This window comes from Halichoeres trimaculatus, unplaced genomic scaffold, assembly GCF_033239565.1.
Source record: "Halichoeres trimaculatus isolate MK-OKI-2021-1 unplaced genomic scaffold, fHalTri1.1 fHalTri1_scaffold_15, whole genome shotgun sequence".
Classification (NCBI taxonomy): Eukaryota; Metazoa; Chordata; class Actinopteri; order Labriformes; family Labridae; genus Halichoeres; species Halichoeres trimaculatus.
The window spans coordinates 7539228-7556106 of NW_027437193.1; positions in this window are offsets into that span (position 1 = coordinate 7539228).

Genomic DNA, 16879 nt, shown 5'->3' on the forward strand with positions numbered 1-16879 from the left:
AGCTTGGCAAAAACACAGATTAGGAAAATTAATGATTATGGCCGATACGGCTGATTGTTCATGGCTGTAAGATGCGACTTTCATCTCAATTTTCCATAACAGTGTTAAAACAGATCAATTTTGTTCCTCTGTAATATTGTAATTTCCAGAAAATGGATCATGAAAAACTTGTATTAATCTTTATGATTTTCTTTGTCAGGGCCAGAGGGAGCCACTACAAGGAGACTAAAGAGCCCCAGGTCGCAGACCCCAGTCTTATGGTGGTATATTTTTAGCCTACTAGCAACAGTTTAGTCTGTAGCTGGAACAAGAGCATGGCTGAGAGAAAGAAAGGGCTTGGTGTGGGCGTACTTTTTCACGCATGGATAAAAGTGCATGAGGTGTCGTCTGTGTAGTAACAATATACAACAATTCAACAATAAGAGTAACTTTTTTTAAACGACTGAACACCTGTTTTGTTTCTATATTTTAAATTAATACCAAAAAACACATTTTGAATGTTTTGATTTTACATCTTTATTATGATAATCAATTTAGTATATTTTTTGTTTGTTTTTTCATATTTTGATGAATATTCATATTGATTATTTATGTGGGGTTTTATGGATTTATTTCATTGAGGTTTTTTGTTTGTTTACTCTTTTTTTTTTTGAGTGGTAATATTTTAATAAAAAAACACTGAAAGTATTGGCATCCTGTATGGGATAAATAGCCAAAAAAAGAAATCAGTATTGTATTGATTCAGTAAAGTGTGGTATCACCCAGCACTAATGGGGATTCTTTAACCTTTCACTTATCCCGCTAAATATATGTACATATGATCATAACACCAGAACAAACATATTGCATATAAAAAATGGGAAGTAATAAACCAACTGTAATTGATAATGCAGTTTGTGTTTGGTCGTTTCTTTGTTGAAACAAAGCTTCTTGGCAAGCAATCTTATACTGTAGAAAATTCAATGTCCCTTTCCCTGCTCATTCTGCCATTGAGTCTTTTTTGGTGGATTTGATGATTGAAGCCACAAGAAAAAAGACCTATTGGCAATTCAACAGCTTACACCTGGGGGTACCAGAGGTTTAAAACCAGAGTATCAGCAGCAGAATAAGGTTTTTGGCATTGGCAGAGAAGATTTGGCAATTTCTTAAAAGCACAATCCACAAACTCAGCTCTGCGGCTCATTCCAGAAATGCATGTTCCTTACAGAAATGGCTCCATTTATAAAGGAAAAAGACTTTTTTAACGGTATTAGTTTATTTCCAAGAAGTACAAAGAAATAATCTACCAAACACAAACCTTGATTTTTTTGTACGATTTTGGCAATTTTATTTTGTTCTGTTTTTGCATTTCCGTTACATTCAATCTTCAGCAACAAATGCTGTACATTACGTCAGGCAATAGTTTGTCTCAGTAGTTAAGTCTTGCGTGTCACTTTTTCTATGTTTCTTATTGTTTCCATTTTCCTATCCTGTTTGAACAAAGGCATGGAAAGAAGTAATGCTATGCTCCAGGCAACCCGTAAGTCAGAAATTTCCCAGTCAAAATCTCTGATTTGTGACCTGAAGGAGTTCCAAGCAAATTATGACTTTGGTTTGAGCGCAAGGAACTCTGCTATGTAATCAAATCAACATGGCAGACATTTTAAGCATAATTCTTAATCATTTCAACCCCCAAAACAGAGTGAAACAGAGGAGGAGAAACAACAGGTAAGGTAACAAAACCTTTTACTTTATATTTTTACGGTATTTTTCATTATGTTGAAACATATTTTGTATTCATCAATACACTGAAAAAACGCAAATGAATAGCATTAGAGCAACACCTTGCTATGATAAACTACAGAAATAATTGATGTGACACCACAAGTCGTAACTCAGAGTACATTGATCTGGTGCGAGTTACAGGTGGGAAAAACATGAGTTACAGGTTGGCTGGAACGCAGCATGACGTAAAAATGCTGAGCATCACCTGGTTGATGCAGGTGGAGCTCGTTTCAACTCAGTATTTCTTTGGAGCACCTAACTTTAGTGTCTTAACCCTTTGATGCCAGTTGTCACAAATTTGGGACATACCCTGTCAGGTCTTGATGCAGCTGAAATAACCTTTGCATCTCATTATTACCTATTCATTCATATTCCACACAAACCAAAGATATCAGATCCACTCTGTCACAATACATTGGTCAGGGAATGAACTTCTCATGTCAATAATCTAACTAAGTTTAACTATTGTGTGTACTATACTCTACAGTCTCCAATTAATTTACAGTCTCCAATTAATTTAACATCTGTAAGAATGCAAAAACACATAAAAACAATCTATTTTTATAACTGTTAATTAATTCAGGCAGCAAGGTGTTAACCAGCCAAACATATGGTGCGGCGACACCCTGCAAAAACAAAACGAAACCAAAAAAACAGACCCAAAAACTTGGTTGGAAGTCACTCTTTTTCTAGTTTTCTGATGTAACTTCTGAAAATTGAAGAAAGTTGGTGAAACAGCAGCGTTTAGTAGTTAAGAACTATGGTTGATGAGTAAAGCATGTCATATGTGAGCTGCTGGTATTATCTTCAGACTGAGGAATTTGCTACAAAGTCTGACTTGAGTAAGCAATTTTCTCATGGTGTCACAACTGAAGAGCTCATTTGTCATTAGCTTCTGTCAATAGCCTTGACAAACTGTTGCACCTCACTCCCCAAAGAAACACAAACGCACAAACATGATTGTTACAGAGAGTCGGACCTGATGACGTCAAACACATTGTTGGTTTCAGCGTTTTCATGGCCATTGTTGACAAAAGAGACAAAAACGACACCGCCAGCCTTATCACTCAATTGACACAATGCAGAAATATTGTTTTTGACAATCAGCTGCTGCTCAGAGCGAATTTAATCACAGAGAGAAAGAAACATTTGGAATTCTTTCAGGACAGATGCTGGCGCTGCCACTTCCTTTCAGCTGTACCTTGAATTACACACATACAGACACTTTGATAACAGATATTTCTTTCTGCCAGCACACCTGAGTCTACTTTGAGTGTTTCTCTCTCCAGAACAAGCATCAGAGAGCATCAGAGAAAAACACAGAGCGTGAACAACATAACAGCCATCCTATAAGATCAAATAGAATTACAATATGTGCTTACCGTGGTGTAAAAAGAGCATATATATCCACTTGATATGAATCTGCTGCTGTGAAAATATGCAGGGAGGGGAAAAAACAATCTAATTTGTGTGAACTGTTAAGGATAACCTCTAATTCAGTGTGTCTTTCAATATGCAAAATGCAGAATGCATATGAAAGCAGAGAGAATAATAAATGGAGGGAGATAAGCAGGGGAAATTGCTGATAAAGAGAAGTTTGTTACTGAGACTAATGTGCTCGGAAGCTGGCCAGTAATTCAATACGTCCCCATTTCATCTCTTTTGATGACCATTTGCTGTTTTGATTGATGCGTGAGCGCATCAGCAGCTGCAGTTTACAATAAACGTTGAAGGGAAGAGGAATGGAAGTGGAAAAACAGGGCTAAAGCTGGACAAAAGTGTAATTCACAATGCCCAGCTCTTCCTGGAAACCCTGGCCTGATGGACTGCTGATGAGTGGTGGATGTTGTGGCGGATGAGTGGAGGACAGAGAGAACCCGCTGAGAGGTCAATAGTTCTGCGCTGACCTGTGAAAAACTCCATTATACCTCGATCACATCTCTGACTCGCTCCTTCTTCCCGACCGGTGCAGCCAGCCAATACAGAGCAGTAACAATATCATTGTTGCAAACGGCACTAGAGGCCTTATTCAATCACAACACAGTACAGAAATATATCACACACTCGTCTCCAAAAGTTTTCCAGCACTTTGGCAGAAATATAGGTTGCAACTTGATGGTATTTCTCTCAATTCCTCACTCTTCTGTTTGAACCCCAAACCTGCCATCACTTCAAAAACACAACGCTGCAGAGAGAGAGAGATCTTTAGAAAACATTTCAACAGCATTGTAAGCTGATTTATATGATCTGTTACAAACAAGCACATGGCTGCCCCCTCACTTTCAATGAAACAAAACGGAGAGAATACAGCGGATTGAATTCCTTTACATAACACCTTTGTCTTCTGTTGAGAGGAGCAATCTGTTATAGCTGGAGCTCTGCTTTGTCACTGCCATTACAGCCAAACAATTACATGCCTGATTGTATTCACTTTGCCCTCACAAACGCCCACTGCTATTCTTTATGCTCCAGCAGCTGACTGAATGCTTTGCATATGACACAGCTGCTGAGTTGCATTATTCCAGTTAGCAAAAGTAAAAGTGTGAAAGCAAGTAGACTGTTTATTTCAAGAACAGGAGTAAGGTGCTCATTTTAGAGATGGGCGCAAGTTTTTTCTTGTAGATTAAAATCAAGTCTCAAGAGTCATTTAAATGTTGCATTTAAAGGGCAACTCCGGTTTTTTGACACCTGGACCTTATTTATAGGTGTGTGCATGCACATATACTCACTCAGACAAACATCGTGCAGCTCAGAGTCCTTCAGAAGTTATTTAGAAAATATGAGACAATGTGGAGGAGCTAAAATCTGCTTTTTCCTTGAGTGTCCGCTTGAGGCTGGCTCTGGAAATACCAGAAGTCACATTCACACCAAGGCAAAAAAAGCTGTTTTCAAAGCAGAAATTGACCTATTTACAGCCTGGTTCAAAAAATGTCTCCTGTCTGAATCGCTAATTTCACTATTGGCACACATTGTACAGGTGATAGATTTTTTTAAAACATTTTTTTTAGTACAAAGGATATTAAGATTGTGAGCTCACCCAATCAGAGGTGCAGCTCAGCTCACGTGACTGACATGCGCCCTATAGCTGTACTCGAAGCCCCCGTAACATTCAATATGGCCGTGATAGCCGATATGCTTCAAAAATCTGTTTCAGAAACAGACAGGTGACATGAGGTAGACCACGTCCATTAATTTAACAGTCTATGATTTCTACTCAGGTCAATGTGTCTATTCACACCGGATCTGCATCATTGCCCTATGGCTGCGTCAAGTTGCAGTAAATATATGCAACCATCCTGTGTCAATGTGTCAATTCATCATAGGGCAGATCAAGCGGGACAGGAAGTCATGCAGGGAAACCACCTAAAGAGAGCCAGTGACCGTCAAAATAGAGTTGAAACCAGATCGCTTTAGCTTAAAAATTACTTAAAATCAATGAATAAATAGATAAAAATAATGAGTACAGCCAGGCCAGGAGTCAACAGGTCGGAGGTTTCGGAGCCCAACACGAATGCAGAGAGGTTTGGGGCATCCCTTATTTAAGTAATATATTTCATGCATTCCTGAAATTTGGATAATTCAAGCCAACATCAGGAAAAAAAACAAAATCTTCTCCAAACCCTTAGTTACAAACTTATGAAATCATTCCTTTTCAACAGAATGACGTAAAACCCCTGCGTCACAATGACTAATGCCAAAGGACAGAGTGTCCAGAGGCCGGACGCTGCGTCCTCTGACAGGTCTTGTTTATTTGGCTGTGTGATAACAGAGACTCCTCCGGTGAATAGGGCCACATAAAACACATGGCCATTTTTCAATACTCCAACAGAGCACACAAATCACCTGTCACCACAATTATCTCTGTCTGTACCTGTGAGGAATAGGAAATTACAAGCAGTACACTGATGCCGAGATGTCAGAAGCGCGTCACACTGAATGAGAGACGAGTGATTCATGATGTTGTATTTGGTTGTAGGGAGATGAGGCCGTGGTAATGAATGCGCCTTAAGGAGGGCTTGGCCACTACCATTAATCTTAGAAAACTGGGCTACAGAGAAACGAAGAAGAGTGACTCTATTAACACAAAGAAGACATCTATTCTGTTACACTTTGTTGAGCTCACCTCAGGAAGACGCAGATTGCTCTGAAGTAATTAAATAATTTGAGTATGCCACAGTCCTGGAGGAAGAGATGAGGCAACAAACTTATGCTAAATAACACAGATGGACGGGTAGAGGACGTTTCTGACTGAGAACTTTCTCCTGTAACTAAAGACAGGAGGGAAAAGTAATGAAAATGTAGACCAGAGCAAATGCTACAGAAAAAGTTTCAGTAGGCACTGAGCTGTTCTAGCCGCCGAGGCAGTGGTGGTTATGGTTTCTGTCACACGGCGATTGATACCGCCACCATTACACACCTAAGCTTCTTTTGATGAAACAGCTATCTGGGAGAATGTGTCTTCTGGCTGACACCCCGCGCAGGCTTTTTTAAAGTCTCCCCACTCTGAGAATGATGAGAAAACACAGACCAGACTATGGCATCCCTCCATGAGGCAAGCAGCATCGGTTGAATTTTTCCCCTCTTTCGTTTTCATTGAGCGAGGCAAGAAAAACTTTGAAGACCTTCAGAGGGAGTCACAGCAGAGGAGGTTTCAGTTTCCAGGAAAGTCTGAGCGTTGAGTGTAAATCCCAATCCACTCAGCCAGCTGTTATCACTTTTACACTTTATTTGCTTCAATTTCTCTGACTGGGATGTAACACAATGGCGGCTCTTTGACTGTGAAGCTTCATAAATGTTTTTTCTTTAAATCATTGGGTCTTATGATTTGATGTAATCAAAGTACAAAGTGTTGGAAAATGCTACTTCTCAATGTCTGAGGCTTTCTGGCTGTTTGCTTGTGCTTCTCTTGTTCAACAGCAGCTCCAGTGAAATATACATCCAAGTTACCATAACAAAAGCAATCATTTGTGCTTTAGAGATGACTCCTTTGATGGCCGCTCAGTCCCATTTGTGAAAATGCACAGCGCACTATTTGCCAGCAGAACCATTGTACTGAAGCTATTATTGCTGCCCACAGTATACAGCACATGGCCTGCATATGGCCCACTGCAGCACTTTGCACAGCTTATAGGCAGTATACAGCATATCTGAAACATCCTTTTTGATTGTGCTTTGTGTTTTCTTCAATAGCCATTCCTGTAATAGCTGTTCTGTGAGGAAGTTATAGGATCAGTGTTTCACACTGTAGCAGAGGAGGTGGTGACAGCATGTGGAGGCTGTTAATTCAATATAACTAAAGAATTAACTTCACTGTTATAAGCTTGGTTATGCTTATTGAGTCACGAACTAATTGTACTCATTATCTCCAATTTATTCCTATGTATTCACAAACATATTTTCCCACTTTAAACAACATATTTTCATCCCTGGCTTCAAACCATTTCCATCTGCCTGCCTGTATATCTGGCGACTTATTTGACCGATTTCTTCAGCAGTATGTTTGATAGAAATGTTAAGGTTACACAACTCACATTTCAAAATATTTCAACATAATCACATGGCATGGTGACCCACGGACAGAAAAAGCTTTTTATGATGTGGAGCAGTTAATTCCGAAGTCATGACCCAAGGTCAATTTTCATTTGGCTCCCAGCTTTTATCTCACAATGTATTAACTGAATGATGTGTGCATTTACGGTTTCTGTCAAGGTCACAAACAAAAGCAAAGTCCATCTATTAAGATGTCACTAAACTATATTTGAACTAGGGATGGAATGGTTCACAAAATCATTGGTTTGGTTTTTATCATGGTTTTGTCGTCACAGTTTTCAGTTCGGTTTGGTGTACATTGTTGTCGTCTTTAACAGCTCAGATTACCATATACCCTAATAAACCACTTAGGGATGGGTACCGAGTAAGGTACTTTTATGGGTACCGACCAAATTCTGTTAAAAGTACCAGGTACCAATTCATGCAAAATCAAAAGGTACCATGTTTAGGTACCGAAATGCATCCTTGTGACTGAGGGAGTGGAAGAGGAGGTGATTTTCCATGCTGGACATAAACACAGCATTGCAAGTTTATATACTGAAGAATAAATATGTTAAATTGAAAAATTATATATATTTTTTTATTAAAGAAACTGATATGTCTTACCATATAAACACAAAAAAGTACTGAAAATTGGTACCGTTGAGTACAGGTATTGGTACCATATTGTTTCAAATGTGAAAGGTACCCATCCCTAAAACCACTATTAACAAATTATAATTGATCAATTCTGTCATTTATAGTCATGAAAAACCTGAACACATGAGGCTGTTTCCCATTTCAAACACCATCAAAGCTGAGTGAAACATTGCTAGTTTCAACATGCTAACTCTTCAGTAAGAAAAGTCACTATTGGCTGTCCCAGAAGTCTCTAAAAGTCACTAAATGACACTGCTGTGTAATATGCATAATAATCAATTTGCATGTCATTGTCATGGTCATGGACTCTGTAGGAGAAAGAAATAACTTGGGAGAGACAGAAAGCAGGTAAAACACAACATCATAAACATGTTTACAACTACAAATTAACTTTCTTTTGTCCATTCTTGATCTTTTTATGTCTAAATGTCAACCCTCCTCTTTTATCTGGGCTGGAGACCAGCAGAAGTGACCATAATGTGACACACTTGTGTAATTTCATCTGCTGTGACTGAGTGTTGAATAGGGCAGGGACTCACACATGCTGACCATTAAGGAGATCAAAACACACTTTAACCTCTGATTCTCCAAACTCAAGAAAAGTCACAAGAATTTCCATCTTTAAAAAACTCGCCAGAGGAGTCCAAAACATTATCAAATGTAGCAACAGAGTCTCGAAGTTGGCAACACTCAGTCGTGGTTTTATCCGCCACTTTCTTGCCCCCATCATCAGAGCTCACACTGAATCTAAAGAGCTGCCAGACAGCAGAACGCCACAACGCCACAGGTACACTCTCTGACTCTGTCTTCTCCGCTTGTCATGTAAGCAACACGCACGCTTCCCTACAAAGTGTCCTGCTGTATTACTTAACCTCGAGTTGCGTATGCGTATGATCAGAGCTATATACTTGCTTCAAACTGAGAAGTAAAATGAAGAATAAAAAAAATACGAACTGATTGAAGCATGAGCGCCCCAAACCAAGTGAGGAAAACCGAACAGTTTGAATTTTTTTCATAAACCGTTCCAGTATGAATTGGCGCACACCCAAAACTGCAGCACAGCGCTCACACTGTATGTGTGAATCAGGGGTCACAGCTGATGTCTTTAAATGAATAGACTGATCATGATGCGAAAATGTAAGAGTAAAAAAAACACGTAAGCAGACATAAAACTGGATTAAAGTTATTAAATAGGGCAGAAAAATAGTTCACAACGCAGGATAAGAAGTTTGTGTGGCTAAAAATGTTGTGTGGCTAAAATAGTCTGAGTATGAAAAACAATCCAGATAAAATCCTGATCCTGATCCTGTCACAAAAACATCCTGAAACATATTCCCCATATCGCCCCCTAATGGATAACATTTTCCTTGGTCAGAAGCAGAGTGTAACACTGCAGAAAACTGACCACTTGTTATCAGGTATCACAAGACAATTGAGCAACAGGTGAGATTTGATGTCTCTCTGCTGAGAAACATCAAATAAAGCATTCATAGCATCTTCTATGGGGAATAAAAATGTCAGTAGGAGCCACTGGCCCTTAGTCATCCTCACAAAATTAAATGTGGTAATGTAATGACCATGACACAACACCACACACTGATTCTTTTCATAAACAACCAGAGTCCCAGCCCTCACGAAATGGAAATCTTACACAATCCCCCACAGTCACACACTATTTTACAGTACAGTAAACAACAATGATGGCCAAAGGGCGGGAAGGATTGACAATAATCCAAAAAGTGTGTTGTGTGCTTGGCTGTCCTTGGATTTTCCCTCACATTACATGAATTCTTATTATGAATATCAAAGATGTTTAAACTTTATGATTACAAATTGGTGCAGCCTCAATGTTCTGGAAGAAGTAAAAGTAGGAGTCAAATCACCCTTGACAGCTTCAGAGCTCAGGAGAAACTGGAAATATAATCCCAGAACCATCAAATAACCAGTTACAGAAATGTGACCATAAATAGAGATGGGTTTTATTCAGGGTTTATTCATACAGGTATACAAGTCTGGTTTATGGTATTGTCATAAACTGAGAAAAAGCGCTAAAATGTATCATCCATAGACAGTAAAAACACGGACGTCCGCTTGCTCAGCTCGAAGTGAAGTCTCCACAAAAGCTGCTCCCCCTGGTGGCTGGCTGCAGTATATGTTAAAAAATCCAGCTTTCCAGTCATTCCAGATGGGCTTTGGTCAAACTTTAAAAAATTAATACTTGTAGAAATGTTTCTCATGTCCAATTGTTGTGGTGATTTGAAGATATCATTTGGCTGCCTTGTATTCAAGTCCTCTTTTTTCTGAAAAGTTTCGTTTTCATTAGTTATACAAGGTTAAAAACTAGGCTTTAGTAAGGCTTAACGATGACTGACAGCTGCCGTTCTCGTGTATTTTTTTTGGGGATGGTAAAATATGTCGGGAGGTAGAGTCATGATTAGACTCTCGAAAGAAAAAAATATATATATTTTTTGTCACCCAGCTCCACTCAGATTCTCCCAGAATCCCTCATCGTCTCTACTGCGCAGACTCTGGCTGCACAATTTCTTCAATGGCTGTGCCTGTGACGGGGATATTTTGGCTTCAAAACCGTACAATGATAAATGGCGGAGCCACGCTGTCCACTCTATATACAGTCTATGGTATCATCAGCTTCTTTAAATGCATGAAGATGACCTTAGAGGCTTAGTTATGCTTGACGTTTCTGCTGAATGAATGATGTCATTTTCGCACCCACGCCCCCTCACAGTTCTATTCACGTGGAAAATTTCCACAACACGCACACTTGAAAATTTCTAACCTGCCGAATGTAGAAACATGAACAAGATGGCGGAAGAACAGGACCTTCTACATCTTCTATTGGTCGAAGTGCAGAAATTCATGCATCTGTATGACTCCTCACACAGAGACCACCGTGATAACCATTGACGGCATAAAGAGTGGACCGCGTGGCTCTGCCATTTACCATCGTACGGTTTTGAAGCAAAAATATCCCTGTCACAGGCGCCGCCATTGGCAGCAGTTGTGCAGCCAGAATCTGCGCAGTAGAGACAGTGAGGGGCTCTGAGAGAATCTGAGTGGAGCCGGTTGACAAAAATTATATATTTTTTTTCTTTGGCAAGTCTAATCACTTCTTGCCTCTACCTCCCAACATATTTTACAATCCCCGAAAAAAAAACCAAGAACGGGAGCTGTCAATCATCGTTAAACGTGATGTAAATCCTCATTTTTTCATCAGTTATAAAAACCAAACTTTTCAGAAAAAAGAGGACTTGAATTCAAGACAGCCAAATAATATCTTAAAATCTCCACAACAATCAAATGTGAGAAACATTTCTATGAGGTGTATTCATTTTTGTTTAAGTTTGACCACAGCCCATCTGGAATGACTGGACAGACAGATTTTTTTACCTATACTGCAGCCAGCCACCAGGGGGAGCAGTTTTTGTGGCGACCTCACTCCAAGCTCATGCAAGATGACTTCCTTTTTTTTTTTTTACAGTCTTTGGTAATAACTGGGAGGTAAATTATTCATGACGTGAAATTGCAGCAACTCTCAGCAGAGAAGAGGAATTAGTTAAAAGTAAAAGAACCTGGAATAATCTCTGGGACAGATATGTAAATGTATCGAAAACAAAGGCTAACCTCTTCGACTCTTGTTTAGTACTCTGATACACGTGTGTTTGTGATACACCGCCCCTGCAGTTTGGGATTGAACACTAACAGACGCCACGCAGGGGGTTAAAAAACATAAAAGCCTCACACATTCTCCCCTGCTGATCTTGTGCGTTTCATTTCAGGAGTAAGAAATGCTGTACATGGTATCATGTGCAAGCATCATCCTCTGGATAAAGCACAAAAACTCAACAGAATAGTCCTCATCCTCTTGTATACTGGTATACTGGCCAGACTGGTGTAGAGGATCCAGCTTAGTGTGTCTTACACTCTGAATCCTGTGGTTTTTGCTTTCTGTCATGGAGCTGTTGGTAATGAGGATTCTTGTGGCTTGGTCCAATATGTCTGACTGACCACAGTAATATTCCAAGTCAGTGTTTGTGAGAGAGACGCTGCTTGCCTGGAATCTCTAATACGTGAGTTAATATTCTGAAAGGCACACATTAATGCTAGTAAGCTCTGTGTCTGATGCACTGAGACATCAACAACATCAACATTTTGTTTTCCTCCATGAATCCCCTGATCATTTTCTTCTGTAATTACCATTCCACCAACCTGGATAATTGCTTGACTTTAATACATTTTTAAACATTCCAGCTTCAGCACCTTCACTCTCATTTATCTCCTCATCACAGCTACAGAGCATCTGTCACTTGTTCTGTTTGAGTCCACTTGGACAGCACTTGGGGCAGACAGTGAATTAGTGCTGAGAGAGACGAGCTCAGGGTGGAAATTGGTACAATTATGTTCATCTTTTTAGAGGATGCCTCAGTGAAAAGGTGCCCCCCTTGGGAATTTATCACCCCAGTGTTTGAGCATCTTACCTGTTTAATAACCAATTTAATCGCATCCTCCCAAGGTTCAACACTCCTAAAAAGATACGAGTGGTTGATTTTTATTAACACGTTGTGCTTCCATTACAGGCCAATTAGGAGCCATGAATCAGCTGCATGTGTGTGTATGTGTGTGAGCATAATTCATGTGTTGTAAACAAAATGAGAAAGGGCCACTGAGAGGAACCCAGCGTAGTTTTACCCAGATTAGCAGAATAATTTATGACAATAACTGACATGTAAGGAGCTGCTGCTCAACTTTCACGTGTTAGGCATTAATTAAATCACCCATGATGTATTTCTGAATTCCATTAGCTGATCTATATGTATGTGGGTGTGTGTGTGTGTGTCCAACTGTTTATCCTCAAGTGACTTAAAAGGCTTAACATTCAAGCCGGGAAGCACATTTGAAAAAGGGCCTTTCTCAAGGTCAGTGGCACACTTACAACAAGCCTAATTGAGAATTTGATCCAGTAGCTCCAGGGGGTGGACAAGGTGCTGCCGTGAATGTTAAGGATGAGCTATCTGAATCCGATCAAAAGTAATCAAAACGCTGGCCTACTTTAAAGTTGCTTTCTTCTTTACCATCAAACTGTGCAGCAGGCCGGCTTTCTCTGCACTATTTGTATTCCACACAACCAAAAGACTTTCTCGAGCACAGCAAGCACATACAGAGCTCCACGAATATAAGCAGAGACAGATATAAATCAGAAAATACATTTTCAGACATCTGGACAGTGGAGCAATTGTGTAGCAACAACTGTCTGATGGAAACTGGCTGCTATCTTCCTTTGGGCTGCAGAAAGACTGCCAGCATGTTATGATGAACTGTACCACAGAATTAAGAAACTTTAGCTGCAAGCAGTTAGTTCAAGTGATGTCTGTTTGCAAATATGCTCAAAGTAAAAATGTTACTGATGTTCACTTTGAAGCTGAGTTTTTAGTGATCTACGTAACTTCATCACTCATGCAGGACACCTGCTCCACAGCAGGTCATGTAGAGGATAAAAGATGACTTTAGAAAGTTTGGAAACTTTGAAAGACTTCTGCAAACTCTGCTCGCTGACCATCAGATTTTTTGGTCATGTAGGTCTCTGAAAAAGTGATTGAGTCCTCCTGATACCCTCTGATCAAAGCTCTGATGCACGAAGCTGTTGATTTCAGAAGATTTCAAATTAAGCATGCCGTCTTATCCCTTTTAATTAAATCTTCATATTCATTTTCATTAGTAACTAAATAAACCTCTTCATTTAATGGTGTCGTGACAGCTGCTGAAATATTATCTACTCTAATATTATCTACCAAACACTACCACAAGAATACATCGGTGCAGGGAGTGGATGATTAATTGAACATCAGTTGAAACCATTCAGAACTTTAAAACCATTGGCAGCTTGTTAGGAGCCTTTAACTCCTTAAATACCAAAGTCTTTAGTTATAACTGAAACAGAGGTTTGTACGCCAATGCTAATTTTGTTCGTGAAAATATGACTATATACGTTTGCCTACAACACAACTTTGATTCAGTGATAGTACAATACTTACAATCCACTCCATTTTTTTCATTGTATTCTTATATTTTTAGATGTTTATTATATTTTTTGTATAATACAGGTTTTTGTGTGATGTCACTGAGTTCACAAAGTTTGCTTCATAAGGTTTTTTACTCACATAGTTTGTTTCACAAGTTTGGATTTTTCCAATGTGCAGAGGCAAGGTCATTCTACTGATTAAAGGAACAATAGCCCAGTTCACCCTTGTCACCCTTTAACTCCTCTTTTCTTTCTTCTTCTTAGATACACTTCTAAGAAAATCACTCACATACACACATATTAAAACACATTTTCTGAAGAGACGTGTATCTGTTGGCGCACACATGTTAACGTTTTTAGACAATGGCAAACAGTTGTGTAGAAGACTAACTTTCTGTCTGGGGAGTCATTTTGCAGCCCAGATGATAAGTGTGAAAGATACTCTATGTGTGCTCTTTCTGTCTGGGGTCAAGAGAGATGAGCTTCTGTCAGAGAGAGACCAGCGCTGATTTTTGCATGTGATCAATAAACGGTTAAACTGAGACAAACAGATCCTCCAGTCTTCATTCATGGGTAACCAATATGAAAAACTTGGTGTCCTCCATGCATCTTTCTAATTTTTAATGATTTCAACTCCCCACAACCAACTAAAGGGCTGACATCTATTTATTATTTCAATTTTGATGTTTTTTGTTGCTTTTACTGTAATTCCATAATTGGAATTTAATGAATTTTTTTCTTTTAGCTTTGATAGACATTTTAACTAGAGCCCGACCGATTAATCGGGCGGGCAAATTAATCGGACGGGGGCAGACCAATTAATCGGGCGGGCCGATTATAGCCTGTCACCGATAAACATCGGCCAAAATGTAGCCGATTATAAAATTTTTTGCTCTGCTTAGATTCTGTCGCTCCTGCTCCTGTTTGTTAATTAATATAAGGCTACTACACAGCGTCTCACTTCATAATGCCACGTAGGATTAACCTGGGCTTATAAATTCACAAGTTATTGTCTTGGTTTAAATTATTTTTGAAAATGTTTCAATGTATTTTGTTGTATTTGTATTTATTGCATGTTTTCAAAGCAGCGACATTGTTAGTTAAAATCTAGTTTAGTCCCATGCATTAAATGGAAGATGGAACATATATCCTGTGTATATCAATGAATTTCATACATTTATCAGTCGATATATCAGATAACGGCCGATATATCGGATATCGGCTTCTTTTTGCTCCCAGTATCGGTATCGACATCGGCCCCTAAAGTCCCATATCGGTCGGGCTCTAATTTTTACATATTTTCACACATATTAAACCCTTTTTTCATGCCCTAAGAAAACTAAATGCACTTAACAAAAGAAATTTGACAAAGGTTGATTTTCAGGTCCACCATCGAAACCATTTAGAAGAAAATGATTTTTAAATAGCCATGCACTAAAGTGACCACTCAGAACCAGAGGGTTAATGTCAATCCTAAAGTCAGCACCCCTGTTAGGCAATCACAGTCCAAAAAATCTGGCTCCACCCCAAAGATTTTCGCCAGTTATTCTTGAACATCACATCTATTGAATTTTCATCTGAATTCAGCTTAACTTTGTATGTTTGAGGAACGAGTAGAGCCAAAAAAACCTAAGATATCCAAAGGTAGGTTAAATTAACTACTTAGCATGAAGCAGATTTGTTGAGCTGTCACAGTACCACAGTTGTACTATTCATTTTGAGGTGGACATCACTGAGCAGGGATGCACAGATTTCGATCCTGGTGTCAGTCCAATCCATCTGTTCCTCAAAGAGTGAAATGAGGCCAATTGCTGGACCCAGCCATATTGGATATGACCCGGGCTTTGAGCTTCCTTTCTAACAGCTATAGGCTGCCCATCAGTCATCTGAGCTGAGCTGTGACACTGGACAATCAGATAATCCTGATATCATCTAAACTGCCAAGTTAGAACCCCCATGAACAGTGAGCCAATAGCAAAATTTGTGTTTCAGACCCAAGCTGTATTTTGAACCAGGCTGTAAATGCTTTTTGATGCCTTGGAAGTCCTTTTTTTGTGTATCCATGTATCTGTGACTTCTGGTCTTTCTGCAGCCAGCCTCAAGTGGATCCTCAGTGAACAGCAACTTTTAGCATTTCTGCACAGGCTTCATTTTCACTGACCGAATGTTGCTCCTTGTGCATTACCAGTCTATAGGGTTTAAGAGTTTACATTTGAAGAGTATTTTCGTTTTTTCAAAATCTTTGATTTTACAGAACTGCTAGTAAGCATAAAAATATTTTATGGTTGAAATAAATAAACTACAGTAATTCCATATGTACCCATTTTTGCCTTTTACCCAAAACATTACCAGTCTTATAACATGGTAAGGTTTGTGGTAATTATTCAACACTGGTAGCAGATCGGTATTGGTTGATACCAAAAGCCCAATTATTGGTATCAGGACCAGAAAACCATGAACGTTTTTTCATTTTTAAGTTTCTAATTTTCTCATGTCCTCTGGGCATTCACTTTACAGTTTCTTAAACAAATGTAAATGATATTCCGTATTTTCCGCACTATAAGGTGCACCTAAAAGCCTTCAGTTTTCTCAAAAGCCAACAGTACGCCTTATAATCCGATGCGTCTTATATATGGATTAAGTAAGGATTAAACTACTCGGAAGCGTGCGTTAGACAGTTGTAAGGCACTCCACGGAGTAACACCACTCCACTGCGTGTCGTGGTGTTCCCACTCCAAGTCGTGCCTTAGAACGGTCTAACGCACGCTTCCGAGTAGTTTAATCCGCTAATACCTTGGTCCCACAAACTGTAAACTTTAAAAGAAATAATTGCTGTAAACTAGCTAAATGTGCTAAGATATAGGAACTATTCCCAGTTTGAGTCTGCAC